This window comes from Perna viridis, chromosome 13 (assembly GCF_037379345.1).
Source record: "Perna viridis isolate PV_CMFRI_1.1 ecotype Kerala chromosome 13, ASM3737934v1, whole genome shotgun sequence".
NCBI classification, from domain to species: domain Eukaryota; kingdom Metazoa; phylum Mollusca; class Bivalvia; order Mytilida; family Mytilidae; genus Perna; species Perna viridis.
This window is the reverse complement of record NC_142457.1, coordinates 27,600,934-27,613,534: the sequence shown is the minus strand read 5'-3', so window position 1 is coordinate 27,613,534 and position 12,601 is coordinate 27,600,934. Positions and strand designations below refer to the sequence as shown.

Genomic DNA, 12,601 nt, shown 5'->3' with positions numbered 1-12,601 from the left:
TTTATATTCTTTGCGAATCATAATTTTTTTGAATGTTTAGGATTTGGAACAACATGTGTCAATAGCATCTTTCATACATCCAGAATAAGAAACTAAAGCACGCAAGAAGAAGTCACTGGGAACCCAGGCAGCGGGTGGCATATGCCACACTTTGTTCATTTATTTAGAGATCACAAACTTTTTTTAAACAAAGAGCGTTGGTTTGTAATTTACTGAAATGTTAAACTTTTAAAATAAATTATACATAGACTACAAGGGATTTGAATTAAAGAAAATTACATTTTTAATTATGTATTCATGATTTACTTGATTTATGGAATTTGAAAATATAATCTGTGTCATCCATTTTGACTTTTGATACAGAAAAGCACTGTTCTCTCCGTCAACACAATGGGTCAAACATCAAATTGTACTAAAAAAATGGTGGTATAAAATTTACCCAGTGCTACCCGCATCATAGGACCTGCTTGTTTTTTACATGCAGTGGGCATTCTTTAAGTAGCAGTTTTTCCAAAAATCAGACATAAGGTCATTCATGCATGTCAAAAACCCTCCAAAATCAGTTTCATTTCTTGTTACTGATCACATAATCAGTCTTAATTTTTTATTTGGTTGTTTCGCTTATGAGATATATAGAGTGTACATGAAATTTGCACTTGACAAGAGTTATTGTTCTTGATTTGGCTTCATCTTGTTAGTTTTAGTGGGAGATAAATGTATGATTTTCTAAAAAGTGCAGAAATGAATGCAGAAAAGATTGTCGTTATGTGAAAGTACAGCATATGTAGAATGAAAATGCATCGTTTGTTTGGTGGGTTTTAATAGATCATGAATCACTTTATTATTGGCTATGTCTGAATTTTATGTGGACTGGTACTTAAAAGTTAAAACTGAAATGTTCCGAGTTGTTTATCCATTTAAACAACCACCAAGCAAACTGTTTGATGTTCCAAAGGATGCTAAAACAGTCTACATGATGACAAAAACCAATTATTTTCTCTTAAGATCTTCTTTTATACTATATATTAATTCTTTACTTAATTTGCCTCATTGTAACAAAGTCTTGATATATCTGTCCTGTAATGGACAATTATTGACGAGAATTTATCAAGCAAAATATCAACGATGTCAATTTCTAATTGCAGTCTTTTCCCGCCAACCTCCTTCTAACAAGATAATAGTGGCATTAGACATTGGAGTCTATAATCGGATCAACGGTTTATTTATAATCATGCGTCTTTATTTGCCATGTTTTGACAAGAGAATGTCTTCCACTGAAATAAGCTCTTTCGATAAAAAGCCAGTTATAGCTTTCTTGTTTGAATTTACTATCAGTTTTGTAGGAGTAGAAACGATAAAGTTTGACTGTAAGTAATAATTACATGGCTTTTCTTTACATCAATTTTTAATCATATATTCTGTGTTCAGACTTAGTGCTCTGTGTTTGATTTTTAAAAAAAAAATTTAAATTTCGAACGGTGTGATATTTTTAGATACGGAACAAAACCTTCGAGTCTACATGAAGCTTCATAAAATGGTGTTTTCCGTCTTGCCCGCTAATGATGTAGTAAGCGTTTAGTTAAAAGTCATGATCATTGCCTAAAATGTGTGGGTTATTAGTCCTTGAATCCTCGAGTCCGGACGCCAAAAGTACTGCACCCTTTCACTTGACTATACTTTTCATAAGTTACGATATATTTTTTTTAAAATTTGGTTAATTGTATTGCCCTCCCCCCCTTTCTGCTTCTTTTATACCGTAGGTGAATAACCGTGCATTGTCCTGATCGAACCTTTCCTTTGATCCTCTCCAACTGAAGAGGTATGAATCCTCGTGTGTTGCCCGCAGTTCTGCAGCAGAGATTATTAGGCTTTATGTAAACAAACTAAACAAAATCTGCCAGCAATTCAAAACTCAATCCAGATTTAGATGTTAAACAAATAGCGTGTCAACTTTTTTCCTCCCAGCATGCAGCTCTCGTAAGGTGAATAAAAAACCGTTTAAAGTCATCTCAGTAAACAAAGATGTTCCGCAGATTCGTTAAGACTTTATTTACTTAGTCATCATGGTTTAATTTTCTATGTTTGTTTTTCGTACGGTCAATATTTGCTGAATGTGTTCATTTGGATGTCAGCTCTTTCAAACTTGTATTAGACACGTTCAGTAAAATAATAAATTTTAGTAAGTGCGAAAAATATTAAGACACATGTATAATATTTGTTTCCTAAAAATGAAGTTATGAAGGTTGAACTATTAAAATACTCGACTGAAACAAAACATTCGTAAACAAACAGCAATGAAAGTAAAATCGATAACAGATTTTAAATTATTGAAGTTATTACTAAAATCTGTTCCTGAACATGAGGCAATTTATTGTTATGTCGACGTCTTTTAAATTCAGATTCACTATTTTACCCAAGAGAAGAGTGAAAACATTTAATTTTACTAGTTTTAAAATTGTCTGTTCGTCCGTCTGTAACCCACTGTAATGTCTTCTAACTTAAATAGCGTATCACAGCCAATCTACATAGATACGAAATTTATAGATTCGTGGTAGACCACAAATTATTCTCCTAGCTCACCATCTTCTTGCGTCGAATGAATTTGCACAGCAAGTTGAGACAATGGCGATATTTCAGAGAACTTCGAAATCTCCGTTTTAATTCTAAACCAACAAAATACCGAAAGAATTCTTCGGGAAAAAAATATTTCCATCATACCTATATGTGTAATAAGGTGTATCAAATTATCCATCTATTTCTCAGAATCTTACAAATCTACATACATACTTTGAATTTACTCATTCATACATTCATCCGTGCAGCAAAGGATTTATAAAATATTCAGGTAAAATGCTTTGATAAAGACGAATGCTCGAATATAATTGTCTCAGCAAAACAAAAATCTCAAATGTTTGAATTGCCAGTATATGATGAATTAGCAGCTGCCAGTTACACGAACAATGGCATGTAGCTTGGCAAAACTGTGTTCTCGTACAACAGTTTCAATGAGAATATTCCTCCTGGGCTCGTGATATCACGATGACAAGAACGATAACTGGTATATGCACTTGTACCCGTATGCGAAGCAAGACAGTATTTTACTAAAATTTCCCCTTTAAAGAAAACATTAAATTATACTTCAGCAAATCTGCAAGTGTTGACAAGGACTGTTTTTGCAATTAAGACATCGCGGTCAGTTTTAAGCTTAATTGGTCATACACATCTTACTATCATGTTTATTTCCTCTGCTATCAAATACATCAATGGTTCTTCAGCACAGTGGCCAACATAAGGTGTTCATGTCAATAACAAGATACAATCGTTAGCCAGGTTGGACTACCAATGTTTCGTTAGTATCACTACCTAAAAATGACAGATATTACAATTTGAATTCAAAACAACATAAAATTAAAACAAATATTGACTGACTATCTATTCATCGGTATGCATGGACTTACGTTTACGATCCCATTCTTTCCAGTTCTATCACTGAATCGCGTTTATACCGATGGGGAATTATTTTGAAGAAAAAAAATTAATAATTTCAAATTTGAGCAAAAACTATTTCATCTTCAGCCATGAGTAGCCATGAGCAGGCAAAAATAAATCATTCAAATGAAAAAAAAATTGTAACTCAACATAAAGTCCCAGCACCCCCCCCCCCCCACCTCGTCCCATTGAGAAGAAAACTGCTTAAATATAACAAAGCAGACGGACCGGAAATGGAAGTAGGAAAATCGCTTCGTTCCGATTAAAAGTTTAAAATACAATTTAATTTTGATAAGAGTGAGTGAAGCCATATATTTCTGTTCACTTGTTATATAGAAAGTATTAAAAAATTGAATTAGTATAATTTTAGTCCATTTCTATTCTTGGAACTACACTGGGACGGAACCTTAAAATTTGCACGCTTTAACCCTACGCTCTGTATTTTTGGGTTTTATCTTTTACACATGTGACTGTTTATATCTGTTCCCGATTTACATTTTCTGTATATCATAATTTTATTCTACAAAATGGAACATGTACAGCTTAATCTGGCATGTAATAAAAATTTAAACAAAGTATCAAGTTTTCAACAATGCATACTTTCATTTTAATAAAGCTATTGTTATAAACGAAACATATGCATGTAGAATGAAAAGACTGGTGGGAATTACAGACAATCAAACTTAAGTTTTACGCCACTAAATTGATTATATACATTTTTAAACCATGGGAAAGATATTGATCCTTATCTTTATGACTGAATATTATCTGAAAATGGACTTAATAATTGTTCGAGCTCAGTTCAGCCTTGGACCAGATACATTTACATGTAACTTGGGGTTAATGAGCTAAAAATAAACTTTAAATTCTGTCCATATGACTCAAGTTCAGCACCAAGGCGATAAGTTAAATTGAATCACTTATATACAGGTGTATTATCAGTCTTAATTATTTTATCTGGAAGTACACCCTTTTGTGTATGATTTTGCGATTCTTCATTTTTCTTAGACTTAGTCATTTTGGATATAACTGTGATAAGGGCGTTTGTCTTGTACGAACAGTTACTTCATTTAGTACAGTTTAAGATGAGATTATTTAAGGCATTATATTTCATTGTTGAAATCTGAGTTGAGAAGGTAGTTATTTTCTGACAGTAATTATTTTCCAGCACGTTCTATTGATCCCATGGACTTAGGTTGTGCTTCTACTGAAGAAACTAATTACTCAGTAATGCTCCTAATTGTGAGGTTTTCATTTTTAACAGGAACCTAATTATCGGCTTTAAATCAACGATCATCTTACATAAATACAGAACCTTTTCTGACATTTCTTCACAAACAACAACATTTTATGTTTTTATATTTTGGTCTAAATCAGCTAAAATTGACATTGCCCTCGAGTTGTTTGTTTGAATTAAAGGCACAAAGAAAATATTTTATTCTTTAAATTGACATCTATCGGTTTCAAATTGACAAATAAAGTCCTTAAATTTAATCATTAAACATTGATATAATCGTTATAGTCAATAATGAGTTATCATGTTTTTATAATTTATCATTATAAATCTCGTATTTATGTTTTATCAGGGGAAGTGCCGCACTTTGCTTTTGGGCATTCGAATGCGTCTTAAACTTTGTTTATGCATATATTTAAATCGATTTACCGACGTATTTTAGTTTGACGCTACAAGCCTTTTTTCTATTTTTTTTTTTTAAATTTTCTAATTGTGAAATGTTGATGCGGTATATTTTAACGATGTTAAGATATCAGGATATATGTGTAAAGGGGCGACCATTTGATTTTTTTTTTGGGGGGGGAGCTTGGAAAATTTCTGCACGTTGAATGATTTTATTAATTTAAGTTAACGGTTGAAATATTTACTTTCACATACATCGAACGAAATTTTTTTTTTTTCGTGTTTGTTTAAGGATATTCTACGGGTCGAAGTGTTTCGATGGATATTTTTTTTTCTGTCATCTTCAAGACGTCATATTTATTTTAAAAAATGGCTCTAGTGAAAATACTTATTTCAAAGTTCTTCCAGACCACACTCCTATTCAAATGGTCATCGCCTCAGAAAGAAAAAGAAATAAAAGAGAATTTGATATGTTTTTGACACGCATGATACACCTCCTGTCTGATTTTTATAAAGACTGATACTAGTACTTTCTGGTGTAAAATTTAATGTACAAATGTACTGCAACGAAACTTTTTGTCATGTCTTCCCGTCAGTCCTCGATTTGTTATTGCTACTCCAGCTGCTACACATTGATTTGAATTGTAGTAATTGAATTCATATTATTTTTATATGGCAATAATAATAAAAGAAAGTTATTATTTTTATTTTACATATTTTACAGAGAGACTTTTGACAATCCTAATGTATTTCAGGATGATGTTATATTTGTCGATTTGCAATAAAACCGTGGTTTAAAATTCATCTTTTGCAAAAATGCAAACTATTTTTTCTACCCCTCGTCATGCTTAAGTTCTTTACAAAGGTTGGAAAGATGAACTACACAAATCACCAATAGTGATAAATTCTTGTTTCCTGCATAGATTGCTTAAAATTAGACTACGTTTTGATATACATTAATTCAAAATTATGCATAGTGACTTAAACAAAAAATATTTAGTAATGAAATTCCCAATGTCTTCTCTTTTTTTTTTTTTTTTTTTTTTTGGGGGGGGGAGTTTAAGGTGCTATTTATTAACAGGGGCGGGTCCAGGGTGTCAGATTGTGGGGTGCATAGTTAAAAAAAATTTAAGTTAAATGTTTGAAATATTCTTCCAGAGTGGGAGCGATGTAGGTATCTTTTATGGTAAAATTAAAGAGAAATTAAAGTTTCAACCTGAAACCGCCTAACTCTATCCATGACAACCCATGCTTAGTTAATTTTAGGGGGCGCTCGCCGGCTACGCCCCAGCCTGAATCCACCCCTGATTAAAACAAGGAAAACTATTAAAAACTTGTTCCGGTTAATTCATTACCGAGTTACCGCCCTTTACTTCAATGACTGTTTGTCGACGTGCTATTGGCTATATTTTGTCAAATACAGACTTTCCTCAATGATGGTGTTGAACACTGTATGATTCAGTTAATTATCATGGCTTCAGTTTGGATGTTTTTATATGAGTCACCCTGACTCGTCCGTAATAACAAGGATAGAATTATCCGTAGGCATTTCTCACTTCTGGAAGTCGCAGGAATGCAACGAGGGAACCCCAGGTTAACTTGTAAATAATTGAAGGAAAATTGAATTTTAGATCTCTGTCATTTTTCCGACGATTTAAAATCCGTAGATTTCCAAATATGCCATTTGTTGTTTACTAAGAAGCCAGATTTTCGTTTATTCGTCATAGTTTAGGAAAATGATTCCTTTTCGTCGCCTCTTTGACAATCTGTGACTAAGGAATTATGAAAATATGCTCTTCAGTGCAAAATAATGTAAGATCGAAATTAATTACACAGTTTTATAAGACGTCTTCAGTAGAATTATCTCTAATTCTGTTGAACGATTTCATAAATTCAATTTCCGTGTGACTGTCTAAACGCCGCCTTACGGTTTAATATGAGTAAACGATAAAATCATGAGGTAAAGTAAAGAAGCAAGTGTGTTGTAAGGTGAATCCAACGCGCCCTCTCGTTTTTTTAAATTGGTTGTAACAGTATTGCCTGAAAATCACTGAAACGTGACCGTGAGTGCCCCTCATTGATCGGTCAACACTCCCTCTAATTCTTCAATTCTTTTTTTCCGGTCCTGGTGTTGCCGGATTCATTGACTACAGCCCTCAGGATTTTTCGCCGACACTTGGCTTGAACCCTTAGTAGATACATGTAATAGGTATTGGTGATGCATGTAGTTACACAGTCGCCACTTCCTTGTGCTGACGTGATGAAAGGTTCGAACTTATGGCTTTAGAGTGAAGAGTTTTTCGATTTGGTGACCCCTACTTCATGTACATTGGACATGTACGTGTACGATTGTGCCAAAAAAGCACCGGAAACAAATATTTTCACGATATCCTCAAAAAGTTTAGTCAATGTGTATATTTTTTTTAACTGTACCATACAGCGCCATACGACCACCGTGAAGCTGGGATTGATTTGTCTGATGTGATTTTAGCCATTTAAGATTTAGGAGCAAAAAGGGCGACATTAATTTAGGAAATAAAACATCTTAGTTCTGCATGATATAAATTTAAAGGAGTGCCTATTCTCTTTTCCCAGTTGTACATGAATCGGTGCCCACGTTCATATCAAGCTGCACCCCGCAAAACATTTTAAATTATCATTTCAAATTTTGAATCCGTTGTAATACGTAAATCACAAAAGCGTACCGAACGGAGCGCGAGTACATATTTGGTCATGTTTACTTGAAATTTAAAATCATGGACCAGATTTAGTTGAAGTATCTCCTATTTAAATAAAATCCTATAAGTGCAGTATTAAACAGTGTGTGTTTTCCCACCAATTTATCATAAATGGAACTAATCCGTCTATCTTAAGCGGTTATTCAATAGTTGGCAAACACCCGATATCAGACTGATAAAATTTTATCCTCTATCTACACTTCAACGTGAGTGACCATCCTGCAGGACCACCACATCCAACAGGTAATGATATCTTTTTATTGTATTTTGTATTTTCTTTATTCTTTCCATCAACTGAAGTCTTTTTTATTTGAACTGTTCACTTGAATTTCCAAAATGACGAAAGATGTTGTTATACAAGATTACACAAAAACAGTACTTGCATTCTCCAACTTAATTTTACTGCAGGAATACGTTTTTTATTCCAATGTACTTTAAACTAGGTTTTTATAGACAATTACTGTAATGTTTAATTATTAATTACATTAACTTGCTTCTCCATACTTGTTTTATGGGACGCGAAAACATTCAGTGCGCCTTCACATCCAACTGAATGGCATAGTGCTTATACAAATTAACCAGTACATCGTGAAAATTTCAACTACGAAAAGAGATAAGTATAAAAACATTAGGATACGCAGACACAAACTTGTTAGAAAACAAATCCTTAAAAAATAATTGACCCTTTATAATATTTATGGTAACACTCAAATCTATCGAAGTTACATCGAACGCTGTCGTTTTAATAGCTTTCAAATGCCCAATATTATAATTCTTTAGGAGTTGTTTAAGTCCTGTTCTTACAGTATATGTCAAATATTTATAATTCTGCCACTTAGAAAACCGGTCTGACACAATTGCAAACTCTCTGCGATGTCATTTAATTTGCATGAACAAACAAAAGGTCGTGGAAATTCTTTGGTTCTCTAACATTCGCTAAGTTTTAAGTAATGTTCAAATATTAATTTAATTTCCTAATAATAAACATATGGTGTTGTCGGAAGAGATAGATCTATTGCTAATGATTTTATCTCAGTTGTATACGGTAAACCGTGTCAACAAACGGCCGGATCGTGTGGCACCAATTTTATGAATTTCGAGATCCTGTGAATATCCGGAAAGGCATTGAGCGTTTGAGTTAATATATGGAAGTTAAATCGTTTGCATCCATCAAGTGGAATGTTTTCTGTCAATATAATCAAAACTTGTTTGGGTTGGACTAGAAACAGTAAATTTTATTTTTCTAGACGTGAACACTGTTGTCAAGGTTACTATTACTTCCGGTCAAAAGACGAGTCATGTACTTTTTGTTGCTTTTTACGTATTATTTTGGTTATTTTATGTTTTTTTGTTTTGTGTGTCTGTTTTCCTGTCTCGTCTTTCTCCCTGGATTACATTCTTTTTATTTCCGCTAAAATCTTGGTTCCCTTGGTTACTCTTCCGGTACATGTTTTATACCCTGAACGCACGGATAATTCATGGGTAAATGTAATACGACAGTAATCTGAGACGTTTGTTATATGGCGCAGCTATGCAAGGATGAAAACATTCCAAATACAGTATTATACAGGAGTCATTCGTTTATCTCTTCAGTATCGAAATATGTCTTTAATTGCATTATTTTTTGCATATGCGAGATTTTCAATGTTGCAAATGCATGGACATCTACATCGTTCTACTGTTGATTTTTTAATACTAAGTGTTTAGGTGAAAAATGATATCTCTAAAAGTTGTTGAATTCATATGTATTTACTGTACAAAAATTCCGCTTAACTCGTTCGTCTTCTAGTGACGGTAGAGTATTCGCTCAACTCCAGAATAATTTCATGTTGTCTCCACGTGTATAGATCATTTAACTGCGTGATTTGTGGTTGAATAGCGTACTCTGCCTCGGGTCTCTACGTCGTACGTGTAGTGCATGTCACATGTAGGGGACAAAAACATGAATTTGTGACAAATCCAAATGTAGTCATATTTTAGAAATTCTGTTATTTTATCCAAAACATGATTTCGTACAGATGTGTCACTATATCGTGTTCATAGTGGACTAACAATATATTCGAGACCTGGTTGTTTATTTTAAATTTCAAAATTATTGCTTTCATAAATCATCGCGATTTTGGTATACTGTCCGAAAATACGGTTTAGTAATTTTTAGAGAAAAATCGCGAATCAATAATGTCAAAAAATTCAATAATGTAAATTTTAGTTATTGTGCATTCAAATCAGTAATTTTTTGCAATAATAAAATATCCCAATAATGTAAAAAATTCAAACAGGGGACACAGTCAAGTCTTTTGTTATTCTAACAACATCGACTATGTTGCGTTTTTGAGCCAATTCAAAGGTCATCAGATATACTTCCTTCATATGAAGGCCAAAAGACCGACGAATAGGAAACAGTTTGATTTTCAATTACTTTCGACATTTTCTCAAATTTGAAAGCGTGGAAAGCATTTTTCCAACTAGAGGGGCATACTTCCATGTTATTTATTTTTTTAAATAGCCAGACGCCCAACATTAAAAAAAGTTCTTTCCGTAATATTAGGAACTAATTTAAATGTATAAAGAGCATGCACGATGCACCGCGTCTTTGTCCGCCTTTGTGTTTTGTTTTTGTACAGGTCTGTTCGTTTCTCTTCTTTGTTTAAACGGATTGACATGTTGCTTTATTTAAATATGTGTGTATCCTGGTTTTACTGAGACAATAGAAATGAATTTTAAGATTCTGTGTGTTTGAGTCATCAGAAATAAAATAAGTAAATAATGAATAAGTATTTCGCTTTACTAACAAAGCTAGCTCATCTTTATTTAGAAATTGCGGTTTGGACTTAACAACCCTCGTGTCAAAACTTACCACATATGTTTGGGGTGCAGTACCTAAATAAATTGCCAAAATTATAGATTAAACGAGTATTTAATTTAACTAATTATTGAATGCGTTTATTATATAATAGAAAGATTAAATACCGATAAATGCAGTGCGGGGAGGATCAGTTTTAAGTGTTGCTCTTATCAGTTGGCATATAACCGCAGGATTATCCACTTAAGATTATCATGTTAAAATGTAAAGATACAAATTGTGGCACTTGGTGATAACGATCTAAAATCTTTCCTTTATTTCATTGTTACAGGAAAGATTCTGATTGACTAATGATCGGATTTAGCTTATTAATGGTCAGTTTTTAGATAATGACACTTTTGTAACCTGTTCCTCTTAATGTAATTAATAATGAGTTATCTACTTGTATCACTTCACTAAATCTTAATTTACAGTTTGTAAAAATGGGATTTAGATAAATATTTTTTTTTTCTAAACTTGATAATTTTTTGTTAATGTGGCACTTTGTTTGGTTGTGACTAATAATTATGTAGCAAAGCTGTGAATCGTGGAGCTAATTTGTTTTATAATTGCCTCAATTATTGTTTAATTAATTTGAAGAATTGCCCACAACTTTGACAAACTGTTAAAAACTGTGAAGATTTGCTTCAAGTTTCCTCGATTTATGTGTGACACATTTTGAAAATAAATCATGTGTCAGAAACAGTTCGTAGCTTGAGACAAAACGTCATCTTACATGTAACTTCATAATTTTGTTGGTTATCTTTAATATTTTTGTTTACAGAAATGTATTATTATTTAATATAAACTTGCATGTACATGAAGTAATTGACTTTATATGTTATACATATTTTTTCTTTGACACATGAACATGTTTTGGTAGAGTGATTAAATTACAAGTAACCGTGGTTAATGTAAATGTAAAATCGATGTAATTATATAGAGTTGACAGTTCTGTGTCTATATTGCAATGCAGTTTTTCTTGTATATATTTCGTGACATCAACAGAACTGCAGGGCAGGGTTGTCCAAAGTCGACATTCTCCAAAACAAGGTCCTATCTATCACTAATAAAGTGTCAAAATTGTCAGCCCATTCGACCTTACTTACTTACATAAGAAATAATTATACAGTGATGTATCTTTGAAGGTACATCGGGGATCTTGATAGAGATATATTATAATGATGAAGTAGAGTGTCGTATAATTTTCCCAACATGCTCGACTCGCCTTCGTCTGTCCGCGGAATTTTTCGCTGATTTAATTATCAGATTTTTATCGCTGTAATTAGGACTTCTTATTCACTTGTCTTTTTGTAGAATAATAAAGCTTTTGAGTTTGTAAATTTCTGCCCACTCGAAATATCTGCCATTTCATCCGAACAATAGAATGTTTTCACTGGTTAAAAATTTAATAAGGAAGGCCTGCTGAGCTCTGTCAAGCAAAGTCTGATTGTTTTGTTAAATTTCTCCCAATTAGGTTACAAATCCGTCTGTTCACAAATTCCACCGCCACAGTACAAAAACTAAAACACCAGGAACCCAGCTCATTAGTCGAATACACCTGACCCTTCAGATGACACTAAATAAGGTATTGTAGACCCGGACTTGTAGAAATACAAGAACGGGATGATATGAAGAAATAGGAGCACTTATTTACCCGCGGTGAAATGTCTCGTATTATCAAACACATGCAGCGTTAAATCAGATGAGAGTTTGCGCAAATGTATATAATGTCATGAAGTGTTTACATTCAGTATAAACTAACAAGTAAACGTATTACTGCAATTTACAATTGTTTAGAAGTAAAAGCAAAAACCAGGTTGACATTTTTGATTTGGAAATATGTTTTATTTTCATTTAACTTAATAGCTTAAAAATTTTAGCCGGTCAAAATTG

The 12,601-nt window shown here is 32.9% G+C and overlaps 1 protein-coding gene across 12 annotated transcripts in view; it reads left to right on the top strand.

Annotated features, from left to right (window-relative positions):
- Positions 1-12,601, top strand: part of LOC148600181 (frizzled-5-like) — a 52,564-nt gene that overhangs the window by 34,949 nt on the left and 5,014 nt on the right. For 3 of the 12 annotated variants that reach the window (XM_088559321.1, XM_088559324.1, XM_088559322.1), the window contains one exon: positions 12,183-12,293. The exons of 5 other annotated variants lie outside the window; for them this stretch is intronic. The gene's annotated coding sequence lies outside the window, so the exon portion shown is untranslated. Of the gene's footprint in view, positions 1-40; positions 253-7,371; positions 7,393-10,910; positions 11,041-12,182; positions 12,294-12,601 lie in introns of those variants that run through there. 4 more of the 12 variants (XR_015918164.1, XR_015918165.1, XM_088559326.1 and 1 more) reach the window with 3 other exon arrangements.